Consider the following 17621-nt stretch of genomic DNA (forward strand, 5'->3'; position numbering starts at 1 on the left):
ATTTGTCCACTTACTCCACTTTCATTTTCTTTGGTAAGTTTCTAATGATTATGGGAAGGCTTTATTGATTCAGGACTGAGAACTTGTTAACTATGTGTGTTGCAATAACTCCTACGTGTTGGTTTACGTTCAATTCCTTGATGATGTCTTCTAATGAGAAGAAGCTCTTATTTGCCAATTTTTTCCTTTATGGAGAATACTTTTGTGTTCTATCAGGAAATATCTGCCTACCCCAAGGACATAAAGATATTCTCTTCCTTTATTATCTAGAACTGTACTGTTTAATATAAGTAGCCATTAGCCACATGTGGATATTTAAACATAAATTAGGTAAAATAAAAACAAAGTGAAAATTTAGTGGTTGAGTTACACTAGCCATATTTCACCTGCTCAAAACCAGTATGTGGCTGTGGCTACCATCTAGGAGGGTTCAGATGTGAAGCATTTCCATCACCATACAAGTTCTATTGGCAACACTGATCAAGGGGCTCTGTAATAGGGGTTTTCCTCTTACATTTAGATTGGCAATGCACAAGGTACGGATTGCTTGGTGGCGAGGCAGAAGTCATTCTGCTTTTCCCCAAGTGGATATCCAGTTGACCAGGCATAATTTTTTGAAAACACCTGCTCCTTCTCTACTGCTGTGTGGTACAAACTTCGTTGTAATAAAAATGTCCACTTATAAGAGGCTCTATTTCTGGCCTCTTATCCTGTTCTATTCTATTTCTATCTCTCCTTGTATCAATAACACGTTCTCTTAATTACTATGACTTTGTAAACTGTTCAAAACCCAGTAGCTTATCTTAATGTTGGCCATTTTCATCTATATACATTCTGGAAACAACTTGTGAATTTCCACCAAAATATTAATTTTCTGGAAACTCTGTTAGGGCTTCATGTTATCTACCTAACACTATGGGAAAGAACTAACATCATTGCATATATTTCCATTTCCATTTATTTTATTGATGTTATATACTTTTCTGTATAGAAAATTGACTTGATTAACATGACGGTGTCTTGCCCATTTTTAATAAAAATATGCGTTATTTTAAAATGCTATTTTGGTACTTTGGTTCATTTTTTAAAACATTTGAACCAACGATAAAGTTACAGAAAAGTTTTAAGGACAGATTTTTTTTTTTTTAGGCTTAATTCACTTTATTTTTCTTGTATAAAAACCCTATGTTGTAGCCACAGTTGGAGCCTGGGTCTGCTGCACGGAGACTCTGGTGTGGGTCTTGACAAGGTGGTCCATGAATTCCTGATAGGGAGACTTGGTAAACACAGTCTCCTTCCAGAGGTCAGGGGTCAGGTAGCTGTAGGTCTTAGAGATGGCATCAAAGGTGGCCTTGGCGAAGTTGCCCAGGGTGGCAGTGCAGCCCCGGGCTGAGGTGTAGCAGTCATCAGTACCAGCCATCATGAGCAGCTTCTTGGGCACAGGCGCTGAGACGATGCCAGTGCCCCTGGGTGCAGGGATGAGGCGCACCAGCACAGAGCTGCAGCGGCCTGTCACCTTGCAAGGGACAGTGTGGGGCTTGCCGATCTTGTTCCCCCAGTAGCCTCTGCGCACGGGGACAATGGAGAGTTTGGCCAGGATGATGGCCCCACGGATAGCGGTGGCCACCTCCTTGGAGCACTTAACACTCAGGCCGACGTGGCCGTTGTAGTCCCCAATAGCAACAAACGCCTTGAACCTGGTGCGCTGGCCAGCACGGGTCTGCTTCTGCACGGGCATAATCTCCAAAACCTCGTCTTTGAGAGAGGCCCCCAGGAAAAAGTCAATGGTCTCAGATTCCTTAATGGGCAGGGAGAAGAGGTAGATCTCCTCCAGGGACTTGATCTTCATGTCCTTGACCAAGCAGCCCAGCTTGGTGACGGGCATCCACTCCTTATCCTTGGCCTTGCCTCCGCGAGCTCCGCGGCCTCGGCCCCGGCCCCGGCCCCATCCACGGCTGCGACCCCGGCCCCGGATGCCACTGCCGAAATCTCCGAGGAAGCCACTGCGGTTCCCCGTCCCAGGCCCACTAGGGCCTCCGGGCCCCCCGGCTGCACCTGCATCATCCGCCGTTTGGTGTTTTCTTGGAGAAGCAAGGACAGATATTTTATTCTCAGAACCTTATGAAAGTAGTTTGCTTACCTGATGTCCCATTACCCCTAAATAGTTCAGTGTTCATTTCCTGTGAACAATGATGCTCTCCTACATAAACACAAAATCGCCTACAGCTATCAAAATCAGAAAACTAACATTGGCATGCTAATAATATTTAGTCCTCAGATCCTATTTACGTGTCTAGTTCTCCCAGCGACATCCTATAGCAACGTAATCGAGTTCAGATTTACATGTCGCATTCAGTTGTCAGAAACTGAGATCCTTAGTCACTGACTTTGCTGAACTTGGCACTTTTGTGGATCATGACCCAGTGATTTTTTAGAATGTTCCTCACTGGGATTTGTCTGATATTTCTTCAGAAGTGGGTTCAGGATTTGCATTTCATGAGAAATAAAACTGCAGTGATGCTCTGTTGTTCTCTTGTATTCTATCAGGAGGCTTGCAATTTTGATTTGTTCTATTACTAATGATTACTGCCTTGATTACTTGATGAATGTGGTGTCTGCCAGGCTTATCCACTGTGAAGTTATTCTTTTTTCCCTTAGTAATTACTTAATGAGTGTTTTCTGTGGGGAGGTATTTTCAAATGAGGTAAATATCTTGTCTGTATGTATGTAGAGATGCACATCATTGGAGATTCATGGTTTTCCCTCTTACCTAATGGATTAGAATTCCATTTACTTATTTAATTTATTCTGATGCTCAAATTGTCCTCAATTTGACCAACAGGTATACTTTCAAAATGGTTCTTTTGAAATATTCATTGCTTGAGCATCTTTGTGCTTTCAAGAATACATAACAAGATATTTCTGGGACATTTTTTACTTCTCCTGGACCTACCTAAGAATCAGCCCTTTATCCAAGGATCCATCTTTCCTTTCTGTAGAAAATAGTATTAAAAATGTATACTAATAGTATGAAAATGTATATTGATAATGTAAGGTCTGTGCACCACTGGGAATATGGCCACTCCTAGGCCTGCAATGGACAAAGTTAGGGAATATATAGAATATATAGAAGTTTATTTATGCATGTATGTATATACATGAGATGTATATACATGAGATGTATATACATACATAGAGATGTGTGCACACATCTCTATCTTTACAGTTTGAAATATGTTAGTATGCACTGACATTTCTAATTCTGATCCAACATTACAGTGTTATTTTAGCTTTCTTCTCTTTTTCTATATTTGTTCATTCATTTTGCCACCTTACAAAACCCACTGTCATTCTTTTGAATTGATTTACTTATTTGGTCCATCCCCAGCTGTAACTAATATCCCATTCTGCCCAGCACCCTTTACCCTTTGCATAGGTGCCTTCCTCATCCTATTTAGGGTCCCTGCAGGTTCAGGCCCCATGGGCCAGCCTATCTGTCTGCCTAGATTCTCTGCTTAACCTGTTTACTACACCCAGGCTCTGATGTCCCACTTTGCATCACCCCAATGCTTGGACACCCTTTGCACCTTGCTTGTACTCTGAGCTGCCCACCGGGCCTCCTCCTCTGCACAGGCCTGAGGCCACATAGTGGATGCTTCCTATGGGCCTGTTTCTTCCTCCCGCTGCTCTGGTTCCTAGATTCCACGCCAAGCCACCCCTTCCCCAAGCAGATAGCAACGTTGCTCCACCCTACATGATGGCTTTAGTACTGAATTGTCTAGGAAGGAAAAGAAAGGAAAAGGGAATAGGTACCTTTTCACATTTTGTTATTGTTTGTTGCTGGTATGAAAAATGTTTTTAAATTTAGCATTTTTACTTTTATATTTTTATATTTGTAGCAAGGTTCCTAGATAGAGCAACCTTACTAAACATACTTATTAATTCTAATACATTATTTATAGGTTCTTTTGAATTTTCCAATACATAGTTATACTTCTTGTAAGTAATTTTGGATTTACTTCCACAAATGTAATTTTATTTCTACAGATTAAATCTCTATGAACAAACTCTAAGTAGAACAAAATCAAAGAGATGTAGATCTAGATATAGCATAGTCAAATTTTAAAAACTAAATGTAAAAGATATTTCTATCCATATAATTTCATTTCTGATCCTTCCATTACTCCATTGTCTAAGATTTGTATATAATATTATTAGTAGGTAACCTTTAACATATTCCATATCAGAGGGAAATCTTTCAACATTTTGCTATTGAATGTGTTTTGCTGACGTATTTTTAGACCTTTATCAGTTTGAGATGGGAGAATAAAAAAAATTTGCCACATTAGCAGTAAAAAAGCAGTCAACAGAAAAACGTCCTTAAGGGGTCTCAGATTAGTAGATAAAGAATATCTAAAGAATTAAAGGAAAGTGTGATAATGACTTCGCACCAAGTGGAAAATAGTGATAAAGAGATGGAAATTACAAATACAAAAATGAACCAAATAGAAATTTTGGAGAGGAAAAGTAAATAACTGAAATGAAAACATCACTAGATGAGCTGAGCAACAGATTTGAACTAGCAGGAGAAAACTGGTGAACTCAAAGATCTGTCAATAGAGATCACACAGTCTGAGGAATGTAAAGAAAAAAAAGTGAAGAAAGTAAACAGAGCTTCAGCGCCTTGTGGGACACCATCAAGAATATCAGCATATGCATGATAGGAATTCTAGTAATATGAGAAAGATAAAGAGTCCGAAAGATACTTGATAAAAACCAACATCTAAAAATTTCTCAAATTTGATGAAGAATATTAACCTACACACTCAAATTCTGAGTAGAACAAATCAAGTACAATAAACTCTAAGTTAATAGACTCTAAGTTAAATAAACTCAAAGAGATCCAGACCTTGACATATCATACTCAAACTGTCAACAGTCAAAGATAAAGAAAAAAAAAAAAACTTGAAAATATCAAGAGAAAAAATGACTAGAAACCTTGGAAGGCAGAAGGCAATGGGTTTACATAGTCAAAGTGCAAAAAGAAAAAGACAGTCCACTAAAAATTCTAGATTCAGCAAAACGATTTTGAAAAAACAAGAAGAAATTAAGATATACCCGAATAAATAAAAATGGGGAAAATTTGTCACTAGCAAACCTGCTCTACAAGAAATTCTGCAGCGAGTCTTGCAGGCTGAAATTAAAGGATACAAAGCAGTAATTCAAATCAGCATAAACAACAACAACAAAAAAATACGCAGGTAAATACAGAAGACTACATAAATACATTATTTTTCATTTTAACTGTTTTTTTCTCTAACAAGATTAATGACATTTAGCAAGACTGGTGTAGAAAGTAAGAGAGAATACTCCAATTACTAAAGTCAGGAATGCAAGATGGGACATCACTACTGACCTTCCAGAAATAAGAAAGATTATAAGGGAGTAGTACTAGGAACAACGTATGCTAACAAATTAGATAGATTACATGAAATTAACTGATTCTCAGAAGGATGAAAACTACCAAAACTGACTCAAGAAGAAATTGATAATGAGAGGAGATCTATAATAAGCAAGGAGATTGAATTGGTAAATAAAAATCTCACAACAGGCTGAGCACGGAGGCTCACACCTGTAATTGTAGGTTTGGATTACAAAGGTTTGGAAGGTTGAGGTGGGTGGATTGCTACAGCCCAGCCTGGGCAACAGAGTGAAACCCTGTCTCAGGAAAAAAAAAAAAAAAAAAAAGATTCTTACAACAAGGAAAAACTCAGTCCTAGATAGTTTCAGTGGTGAATTCCACAAACATTTAAAGCAAATTTAATACATATCTTTCAAAAGCTACCCAAAAAATAGAAAAAGAGGAAATAAGTCATAATTCATTCTATAAGGCTAGTATTACCCTAATATCAAATATCAAAACCAGACAGACAAGAAAACAGTAAACTGATATCTAAACATATACTATAGATATTAATTATATATATTATTATTAATATATAATATATATTTAATTGTATTATATATTATATAATTACTATATTAATTATACATTAATATATAACATGTAATTACTATATTAATTATACATTATTAATATATAACATGCAATTACTATATTAATTATACATTATTAATATATAACATGTAATTAATATACTAATTATACATTATTAATATATAACATGTAATTACTATATTAATTATACATTATATTTTTATATATTATATATAATTTATATTATATATTATATTCATATTTATAATATAATATTTAATATTAATATATAATATATTATATACTATATAATTAATTATGTATTATTAATACACAATATATAATTAATATATTTTAATATATAATTAAATTTATTATATAATAGCTTTTCTCACTGGGAATCACTGTAATAGACAACAGTGAGAAGTGGAGTATTATTTACCAAGAGAAACACATACCTGCATATACATGTCATAGAGTTAATTTGATCACGGTGCAGTAGAAAAAATAGGGAGGGATCAGAAGACAAGGAAAGAGCTGAAAGACTGGAGGTAAGTTGGATATATGACAAACCAGAACAGTCATGAGAAATGGGAAAAATGAAAGAAGATAGTTTAAAGAAGTATTTTGGAAGGCGAGTTCAAAGGACCTGGATATACATGAAAAAAGATGAAGTAAGAATTTAAAATTGAAGAAAATGCCAAGATTTGTGACAAGGAGAGTAGGATAAAGCAGGAAATCTTTTTGTGTATTCTTGGAGATACATCATTGAGAATATTGGTGAAAATTACATTTTAGCTCTTATGTTACATGATCTAAAACATGGATATGAGACATTGACAAAATCAGAATTCATTTATTCTTTGCTCTTTTCCTATTCTAATTTTTAGATCAATCTACTGTGATTGCTTTAGTTTACTGTGAGTTTCGAGGTATTGGTGATTTGGTAACTGCACACTTCTCTGTAACTATGATAATGTAACATTGGAAATGATATCCAGTTTGTTCACAGGTAACAAGCAAGCACTTCTGAAAGAAGAATATCATATGCATTATGATGTGAATCCTTCCTTTAGAATGAAGTGGCACAACTTCTATTTCAATACATCTCAGTGAATAAATTTCATTTTTCTAATTATGGCTTATATGATAAAAGAAAAGTAGCAGGTGCTAACAAACAAATTAAACCCTTTCCTGATTAACTTAGTGATAGAACAGTGACAAAGCTTTGTTTGGAAAATCACCCAGCCTCTTATGTGTAATCGTACCCAGCTTGTTCTGATTCTTATTTTGCCGTTTCTTTGTCATCTATGTCCTAGGAAATTGTATCCTCATGTTTTATTTTAATGAGAAGAAATATTTTCATGATGTATACAGCTGTACTCTTGAACTCGTGGCATTTAAAGGGCAATAGAATGTTAATGTGACTAATAAAACAAAAGTGGTTTTGTAACAGTCTGCACGAGGATGCTAGTTTCTCCCTATCTTTTAAACTGACTAAATTTGACAACTTAGTTTGTAATGATCGAAATAGAGAATCACTGTGGATTCAAGTAGAAATAACCGTAAAACAAAGACATTCCTTACCTTTCAATAAACAGGTTGTCATGTTCTCCATTTCTTTGTAAGAGAAAATCTGTCAGGAAAGAGGTAAAAAAGTGTATTTCTCTGAATATTGGGGTCTATAATGATTTTTGAATTACTCTGGAAGGCAAGAGGTTGCAATACAAAAATAATCCTTCTCTAGTAATTGATTTTTGTACTTTCATTTGAACACACAAAATTGGTTTCAGGGCTGGTGTATTACAATGTGCCATTGAGCAAGGATATTGATAACTCCAGTACATGAACTCTGCAATGTATCAGTCACCATTTCTGCCCTCAGCACCTATATTTGGCATGCTAAAACCAGGTCTGGGTAGCTACAGCGACTGTGTGTTCAGAGCTGACAACCAGGGCACTTGGTCTTTCAAATATAACTGTAATCGTATGGGAACACTGGGTAAGAATATTTGAAATGAGGATGTTATAGAAGTTCTAAGACATATAGTTACTGTAGATGAAACTACTTTGGGGAGAAAAGACCATTTTTATTTATTATTTCATGTATTATCTCAATAAACAGTTGGTGACTGTATAATAGTCACTGAACACTAGAATTCCAAGTTGGGTATGGAACCATGACCAAGAGTCAGTCTCAGATCTTTAGGCACCCTTAGCAACTCTTTAAAGGAGCAACGAGAATGGGCAGACCCTATTGACTTTGATCTTTTCTCCCCACTGGTCTTTTCGTGTGAGGAGGGATTTGGTCATAGTGGAGTGTGGTCGTTATGATATGGATGAGCGGCTATAAATGAGCCTGGGAATCATCCAGACAGCAGGGCAGTGCAGGAAGACTTAGAGATCTGGCTAAAATGGCCATCCCTCACCTGTGCCCAGCATTTCTGTTTGCTGCTCCTGAGGCACTTTCTACTCCTGTGCCCTGCTTTGAGCCTCAGGAGGCTGATCTGCATAAACCAGATCCATGGCGCCCTGCGAGACACTCTGGGCTTGGCTGATGAGACCCACCAGGAGGAGACTGGAGCCCAAGGTCCCAGTGTTCATTCCCCTCTCTGACCCTTCCATGCAGGGTCATGGAGGGCTGGTTGCATCACAGCCTCTTTCCATAGCTGTCTCTTAGAGGCACAAGGCTCTCTCAAGGTCCTGGTAACCACTTCCCCCCATCAGGTCCGGAGAGACAAAGGCTTCCACTGTTGTAAGTCACAGGGTGCCTCGCCATCCCTCACTGGCTTCCTTTAACTTCCACACAGTTTTATAAAAGGTCCCTTCATCAAACTTTAGTAATCCCATTTGAGTGGATCTTTGTCCCGCAGCCAGGACCATGACTGATACTTAATGCAAAAATGTGGCAGCTATGCTGGCAACAAACCAAGAGTGATGAGGCCACCACAGGTGGCACTGACAGTCAAAGAGCCCTTGGCACCTTCAGTTGCTAAAGGGGTCTGTGGTGGAGTTTGGGTGCTGGCTATGGTTGGTCTCATTTATTTATTCATTAGAAAATGATGATACATAATCGATAATCCACTCCATTTAAAATAAGGGAAAAATGATGTTAATGAGGTCCTTGCTACTAAAGAGAGCCCTTGACTCTGCATCCCTGTGAAGCTTAGGGAAGACTGTTGTCTTAGTCCATTTATATTCCTATAAGGAAATATCTGAGATTGGGTGAATTATAAGGAAAAAATATTTATTTGGTTCATGGTTCTGCAGGCTGTACAGGTTCATGGTTCTGCAGGCTGTACATCTGCTTGGCTTCTGGCAAGGCCTCAGGATGCTTCCACTCCTGGTGGGAGGTGAAGGGGAGCTGGCATGTGCAGAGACCACATGGCAGGAGAGGTAGCAAATGTCAGGGGAGAAGTGCCAGGCTCTTTTCAACATCCAGCTCTCAGAAACTAACAGAGCGAGAACTGAGTCACCCCAAAGAGAGGGCGTTCATCTACTCATGAGGGATTTGCCCTCATGACCTAGACGCCTCCCATTAGGCCTCACTTCCAACATTGGGGATCAAATTTCAACATGAGGTTTGGGGAACAAACATGCAAACTATAGAAACTGCGTAAGATACTCTAATAAGTCAATGAATGAAGAGTTAAAAATCTCACTATGTGACTTTTACAGATAGAAAACTCCCCTACTCAATATACAATTTGAAATGAAAAGGATGATGAAACATATGCAATGGGTGTGAGTAGGACACTTTTTCCATTACCACTGCAATTAGCAGTAAGTCTTCCCACAGAAAAAAGAGGTTTATATCCTCCTCCCATCACTATGCAGTAGAGAAAACTGATACTGGCAGAGAAAGCTGCTAGTTTGGCAGAAAATACTGGCTCAGAGCAAAGAACTACAGCCATGCACAGTCATTTCTGTTGACTAGTAAAGTGGCAGCCAGCACTTTGCAGAGCACGAGATGAAGGTAGACAACAGCATCTGAGTTAAAATACTTTTGACCAGGACTATTCTTTGACCAAGTGGACGAAGTGAGGTTAACACCTTGGAGCACCAAGTAATCAGAATGCTGATGTCAGGAGCAGACATACAGGGTAAGGGAGGAGCAGGTACAGAGAATATGCAAGGAAAGAAGGAAGAATCATCCTCATCTCTATTCTCCTGGAAAATTGATAAGGATTAGCAAAGATAGTTATAAGAGATCCTTACATAGCATATTGTTTTATGATTTCTAATTTCATTTTCAATAATTCCCAGTAAGTCATTTTCTGGTCTTCAGAAAGCGTCAAGCAGTTGTCTAGTTCTTGTTACCTGCAAACTTACATGCAGGTGTCCTCACATGCACACCGGTATGTCATTTTAGAAAGGCGATTTATGTCTGCACGTGGACTAGGGATCTAGAGTTGCACATCCTTATGGAGGGGGCCCTGTATCCCCCTCCTTCCTGTCCCAACTGCATGGACCAGGAGCAGGCAAGAACTCCACATGGGGTAACAAATTTGCTCCTCTGGGAGTTTGGAATCATGATGCTGAGTCCTTCTATCTGTGAATGTGGCTGGCATGGAATAGAGTGCGGCAGGATGACCTGGAGAGCACTGGCCTGAACACCTGAGACACAAATGTACAGTTTCCTCTTCCTTCCTCACAACCAGCACATCCCGGTGAAGCTCGGATGACACACGCTGCCCATGGCAGACCAAGGAGACTGCAGACAACTTGTGAACTAGAGGAGGCTTTTCATGCCACATTCTACATGTTATACCAGTGAACTCGAGGCTCTCAGAGAGAGAAAAGAGTTTTGCATGACACATTTTGGAGATGAAAGGGGAACTAGGAGTCACTTCTCTTTCTCTAGCCTCTTAGATTTCCCAGGAGAAAGGAGGCAGGATGCTGTATCCAATTATTGTAACAAGGATAAGGGAGTAGACATCTGTTAGAATTCAGGCAAAAAAAAAAAAAAAACAGTAACAGGAAAAATAATGGACACAATAAAGCAGAATTGCATTATACAAATGCCCACAGGTGGACTGTCCAGAGCTGGCTTGGCAGACTCATAGGTCAGGACCCAGGTTCCCTCTGTGTGACTGTGATGTTTAATTTTATATTTCTATTTGGCAGGACATGGTACCCAGTTATTTGGTCCACCACCCATCTGAATGTTGCTGTAAAAGTGTGTTTTAGATATGATTAACATTTATAATCATTTGACTTTAAGTAAAACCATATTATTCTCCACAATGTGAGTAGGCATCATCTATTTCATTGAAAACCTCAAGAGCAAAGGCTAATGTTTGTTGTAGAAGAAGGGATTCTACATCTAGACTACCAAAGAGAAATTCTACCTGAATTTCTAGCCTTTGGAATAAAGACTTTAACATCCACTCTTACCTAAATCTCTAGCTTGCCCGCTTAGTGTACAGATTTTAAACTTACCAGCACCCACGATTTTGAGCCAGTTTCTCAAAATCAGTCTCTCTTTCTCTCTCTGTGTGTGTGACACACAAACACACACCCCCCCCCCACATGTTCTGTCTGTCTAGAGAATCCTGACTAACATAACTGTGGATCCACCAATGAAAGCAGCAGCCCTGAAGGGTTCTCCACTGGGCATGGCAGGAGGGAAGGGCAAGAATGATAACACCCTGGTGATTCCAGATCTGGAAGGACACAGACATGGCCCTGACTTTTTCTGCATGCCCAAGGGTACATGTACAATAACCAAATGTCTCTGAGTGCCCAGGCAGGGTTGTGAGTGTGTGAGGTGAGGGTCTCCTCCCAGCTAAGGCTGTGGGCAGCCCCTCAGCTGGAAATAACAATGGAGGTGCTTCTGGGGCCTCTCGGAGACTGTTAATGGCCCATCATCCCCCAGCAGGGTAATCAGCACACATTGTCCAAACAGGGAGGACACATTACTTACAATTTCAATAATGAATGATGTTAGATGATGACCAGGGAAGAAGCGACTATAGCCACACTGCCTGCACCCCCCAGTCACACCTTATTAATATGGTGAGAGCCATCCTTAAAATAGGCAAAAGTGGATGGATCACTGACAGAATGATAGTTTAAATAAAGTTCAATCCACAAAGACTATCAAAAGGCGTGGAGCTTTAAACCACAAATGGTTGTTGAGTGTATCTAATATTTTAATCACCAAATAGGAACGGAGACTCCGGTCAATAATAGAAATAAGGAAAATTGTATTCAAAGTGAAATTGACATAAACTTAACCTTTTTAAAGTAAGAAATTCAGTGGCATTTACTACAGTCACAGTGTTATACAATCATCACCTTTATCTACTTCAGAAACATTTTCATCACCTCAAAAGGAAACCCCACACCTATTAAGCTGTCGCTCCCTGTTCTTCCTTCCTCTAGCCTTGGAAACCACCAATCTGCATTCTGTGTCTGCAGATTTACCTATTATTGACACACTTTATCTATTATGGATATTTCTATGTAAGTAAACAATATGGGAGCTTTTATGTCTGACTTCTCTCACTTAACATAGAATTTTCTAGGTTTATTTACATTGTAGCATGTATCAGGACTTCATGTCTTTTAGACATTGAATACAATTTTAATTTATTTGTATACAACAGTTTGTGAATCCATTCATCTATTGATGGGCATTCGAGCTGTTCCCACCTTTTAGCTATTGTGAATATTGTTGCTATGAATTTGCATCTACGTGTATTTGTTTTAAGTATCTGTTTTCAATTTTGGCAGAGGGTGGGGTGGTGTCTTCACCTCAGAGTGAAATTGCTGGATCATATGGTAATTCTGTGTTTAACTTTTTAAGGAACTGCCAAACTGTTTTCCACATCGCCGAATCATTTTACATTGCAGCAGTTCTATATTAATGTTTCATTTTTTCCACATCCTCAACTCCTGTTACTTTCTGTTTTCCAAATTAAAATGGAAAGTAATCCTGTTTGTTATAGCTATCTTAGTGGGTATTAGCTGGTACTTCATTGTGGCTTTGATTTGCATTTTCCTAATTACTAATGATAGTGAGCATCTTTTTATGTGTTCATTGGACATTTATATCTTTTTCTTTGAAAAAATGTTTATATGAGTCCTTCGTTTATTTTAAATCGGGTTGTGTCTCTGTTATTGTTTAGTTGTATGAGTTCTTTACATATTCTGGATACTAGATCCTTATTAGACAAATGATCTGTGAATACTTTCCTCTATTCTGTAGATTGTCTTTTATTTTCTTGAAAATGTCCCTCGATGCACAAAAGTTTTCAGTTTTGATAGTCTAATTTATCTATTTTTTTATTTTGTTACTTGTGCTTTTGTTATTACATCAGTTGATTCATTGCCAAATGCAAGAACATAAGGACTTACCCCTGGGTTTTCTTCTAAGAATTTTATGATTTGAATTTTTATATGTAGGCTATTTATCTATTTGGAGTTGTTTTGTATATGGTGTGAGGTAGGGGCTCAATTTTATTCTTTTGCATGTGGAAACCCAGTTGTCACAGCACCACTTGTTGAAAGACTATTCTTTTCCCATTAATTTTATTTTATTTTTTATTTTTTTGAGATGGAGTTTTGCTCTTGTCACCCAGGCTAGAGGGCAATGGCGCATTCTTGGCTCACTACAACCTCTGTATCCCAGGTTCAAGTGATTCTCCTGCCTCAGCTTCCCAAGTAGCTGGGATTAGAGGCACCTGCCACCATGTCTGGCTAATTTTTGTATTTTTAGTAGAGACGAGGTTTTGCCATGTTGACCAGGCTGGTCTCAAACTCCTGACCTCAGACGATTCACCTGCCTTGGCCTCACAAAATGCTGGGATTACAGGTGTGAGCCACCATGCCCAGCCTCTTTTCCCATTATATTATCTTGGCCTCCATGATGAAAATCAGCAGAAAAGTTGTATATTTTTAGTATATTCAAGTTTGGCTGATTTTTATTTATCTTTTCTATTACAGCTAGGAGGTTGAGTAAAAAATATTCTAACTGTGGATCATGATTAAAAAAAAAAAAAGCTAAAGGAAATTGAAACAAAAACACAGAGGAAAGGGATGGAAGAGAGAGAGCACCTGTTACTCAGCAATTGCTGTTTCCAGCCTCTCCTGGCTGTAGCTCTGTTCCTGCATCAGATTTCCTTGTGCCACCTCTAGCCTTATCATAAGCTCCACTTAACTTACAACGAATAGAATTTTTTAATAGAGTTAATGAACATAATCCTTAAGACAATCAATATTTTTATCATATTCCCCCCACAAAAATGACAAAATAGAAAAAACTAGGCTTGACTCACCACCTTTAATCCATCTCTGGGGATATTTATATGTGGCCTTACATGCGTCACAGAGAGAACTGGCAAACTCCATTGCCCTCCACAAAGTACTGAGGCCAGAAGGGCTCTTGTGAGGACACAGAGGCTGCTCTGAGCAAAATAAGCCCCAGGCCTGCTTTCAGGCAGGGCTTCCTAGACTCTTATTGCTGGTGGACGCACCACCATTAGATCGGGTGCTTGTCGCATATTCAATATGCAGTTGCCAGAAATTGCTGATGCACAGGAACTCAAGCCCACCTGCCAATGTTGTCCAGAATTTTAATATCCCAGCTTCATCTTTCTGTGTACATAGGTTTGGTTTTTGATTGAGGAGTGGTTATTAATGAATGGGGCAGATTTCATATGCCTTACATTAAAACACAGTTTTTACTTGATTTATATTAAATAGTCTTTCATCCTTTTTCCTCCAGAAGAGTTTTTCCTTTCCTTTTAACTTTTCCAAAGTGACCAAATTTTCTCAAGTGTTCATAAAAATACTTTGTTTTTATATGACTTTTTAGTTTGAAATAATTTCAGACTAAATTTGAATAGTTTAGGCTTTTTGAAAACCCTACAGAAAAGTTGTAAGATTGGATAAATACACCTGGATATCCTTTGTCAGCCTTTCCCATTGTTTATATATTTCTCTATTTATTTTAGTGCTCCCTCTCTCTCTACATACACACACACACACACACACACACATACACACACATATATACACATGCACACATATATGCTATATATGATTTGTATCTATTTTGTATATTTATAAATTAGATTATAATTATATGTTAAATTTACACGCATTTTATTTTTCTGATTTATTAGAAAGTATGTAGCAGACACAATGCACCTTTATAATTCAGAATGTATCTTCCACAAAACAAACATTCTTTTAAATATCTATAGTCCAGTTATCAAAATCAGGATATGTAACATTAAGGTAATGCTACTGTATAATTTCCGGATCAGGTTCAAATGCTGTCAATAGTCCCAATAATGTCTTTAAGTTTTATTCCCTGAGGGATTTTTCAGTTTAAATTAGGTATTCTTGAATGTGTAAGCTTTAAAATGTGCCTCCTCCTGTTGTTTTTCCTGATAATTTTACAAACTCTCTTTGGCTTTTTCCTTTGATTTTTTTCATGACATTCAACCTCGGCTTATGTGTTGATGAGTTACCAGTCAAGACATCTCTTCCTGACTTCCACAGTCATGTATCTGTTCCAAATGTGCCTTTCGCTGCATAGACATGGGAATTACCACGTTTGGTAAATTAATGGATGAATGATTGAATGTGTGGATTCCTGCACCATGGGCTCATCAGCTTTACAAATCTACCCCATTCAGAAATGTGGAGGATCCCTTTTTTCTCCTTCATTTCTACCCCAGATAAGTGATCGCTTCCTACTCTCCACAATCTGTCTCAGCCATGCTTCTGCTCATCTGCTCACTTCCCTTTCCTTTGGCAAGGTTCCAGCCATCCTCCTGGCCTCCCTGCCTCTAGTCTCACCTCTTTCTCACTTCCTAGAGTGTTCAAGTTTGGCTGAATTTTATTTATCTTTTCTATTACAGCTAGGAGGTTCAGTAAACAGTATCTTAACTGTGTTTCATGATAAGAAAGCTAGAGGACATTGAAACAAAAATGCAGAGGAAAGGCATGGAAGAGCGAGAGTACCTGTTACTCACCAGTTGCTGCCTGCGTGGTCTTCATCATTTAAAAATCAGATTCTATTTTTTCTTTGCTCAATATTTTTATAGAGATTTCTCAGGAGAAAAATCTAAATGATTTAGGATGGTGACCACACTTGCTGGTCATTTGCTGCTCCTTGTCAGTTGCATTTTAATCTAGATATCATAGATGATTTTAGAGCTCAGACTATGTCAACCTGGCCAGGTTGTTACTAAAATAAATGAAAGTGTGAGAGATCAAGACCAAAAGAGCTTTGATCCCTGGCGTGGCCATCTGGAGGGACTGTGAATGTACACTTAGAGCATGTACTTCAAAGGATGGGAAAATTGGTGAGTATAAATTCAGCCAAAAAGCCAGTGTGGTGGACGACACGAGGTAGGGAGATGTCCTAGCTGCAGGCAGAAGGACACAGTGAGAACTCTAAACCAAGTGACGTGTAGAAGTTTACACAGAAAGGCAGCAGACATTGGGAAAGTTTATCTTCAAACAGTGGAGCTCAGTCTTAGGCAGGGTCCAGGTGCAGGTAGATATGACGTAGGCAATGGAAAAGCTGTGGCGGCTGGTAGATGTTCAAAGCAAGATGAGATCCTTGTCCCAGAAGGCCAGTGTTACTGGGAAGCTGACTTAAACAAAATATAGGCATAAGGAAAAGGACAGAAGCCAGGTAGTAAACTGGGTTGCAAGGCTAGAGAGGACTTTGAGGTGAAAATGGTTAGACACCAAGTGCTAGATTGTTGAGTTCTTTAAATTTTTCTGAATCAGGAATGGTGTAGACTGGGTGGAGGTTGATCTTCCAGTGAGAGCCTGGTGTCTGGAGTCAAATACAGTAGGACTGGGCAGCACCTGAGAGCAAGGGGTTAAATCCTCTAGTGTAGATCATTCTGGAAAGGGCCCACTCCTTTATGAATAAAGTCCTCACTGCTTCCCTTTCTAGTCTTATAAGCCCACCTGTGCTCCATTAGATATTGAAATAATTGTTTATGACTGTGCTTTATTAAATATCTTTCAAAGCAGATTAAATCAGTATCCTGCTGGTTTGAAAATGAAGGCTTTTAAAGTAAAATTGGAAGATGCTTTTAATTGAGCATGTGAAAGAAAATTAACAAGTGAAAATCTATTGTTTCAAACATATCTTCCTGACATTCGTTGTTAAAATTGAGACATCTCAAAGTAGCACGTTTCACAGAGCTTCTGTTCTTCTAGTGTCTTTAATCATTCCTTGTAAAGTGCTGGAAAGGAAAGAAATACAATTCTGGAAAATTATAAAATAATGAAGACTTTGTGAAAATACCGGCTGTTGAAATTCAGGTAAGAGCACACTTGGATAATTTAAACAAAATAAAATTAGTGGTTCCAGATGGCATTAAATGCGGTGCTGCAGGTGAATTAACTAAAGAACATATCCAACTACTAAAGATTATTTTTAGAGTACAAAAATAGAGACCTGGAAGGGTATCAGAACGTCAGAAAATAGGAAGTAGGATACATCTTTTTAAAAAGGAAAGAATAACCATGGTAATTGTCCTAAATGTATAATTCTTATTAATGTTATAGAAACTAGTAAGATAAAATAGTTCAGAAATCTGGAGTCTGTTGGAGCTATGAAAAGTAAAATTCATCAGTTTTTAAA

General features: G+C 38.2%; 1 pseudogene; it reads right to left on the minus strand.

Annotated features, from left to right (window-relative positions):
• Positions 1-1183: 1183 nt before the first annotated feature.
• Positions 1184-1937, minus strand: LOC714782 (small ribosomal subunit protein uS5 pseudogene; annotated as a pseudogene).
• Between the last annotated feature and the right edge of the window lie 15684 nt (positions 1938-17621).

The sequence above is a fragment of the Macaca mulatta genome, chromosome 4, assembly GCF_049350105.2.
Source record: "Macaca mulatta isolate MMU2019108-1 chromosome 4, T2T-MMU8v2.0, whole genome shotgun sequence".
Lineage (NCBI taxonomy): Eukaryota > Metazoa > Chordata > Mammalia > Primates > Cercopithecidae > Macaca > Macaca mulatta.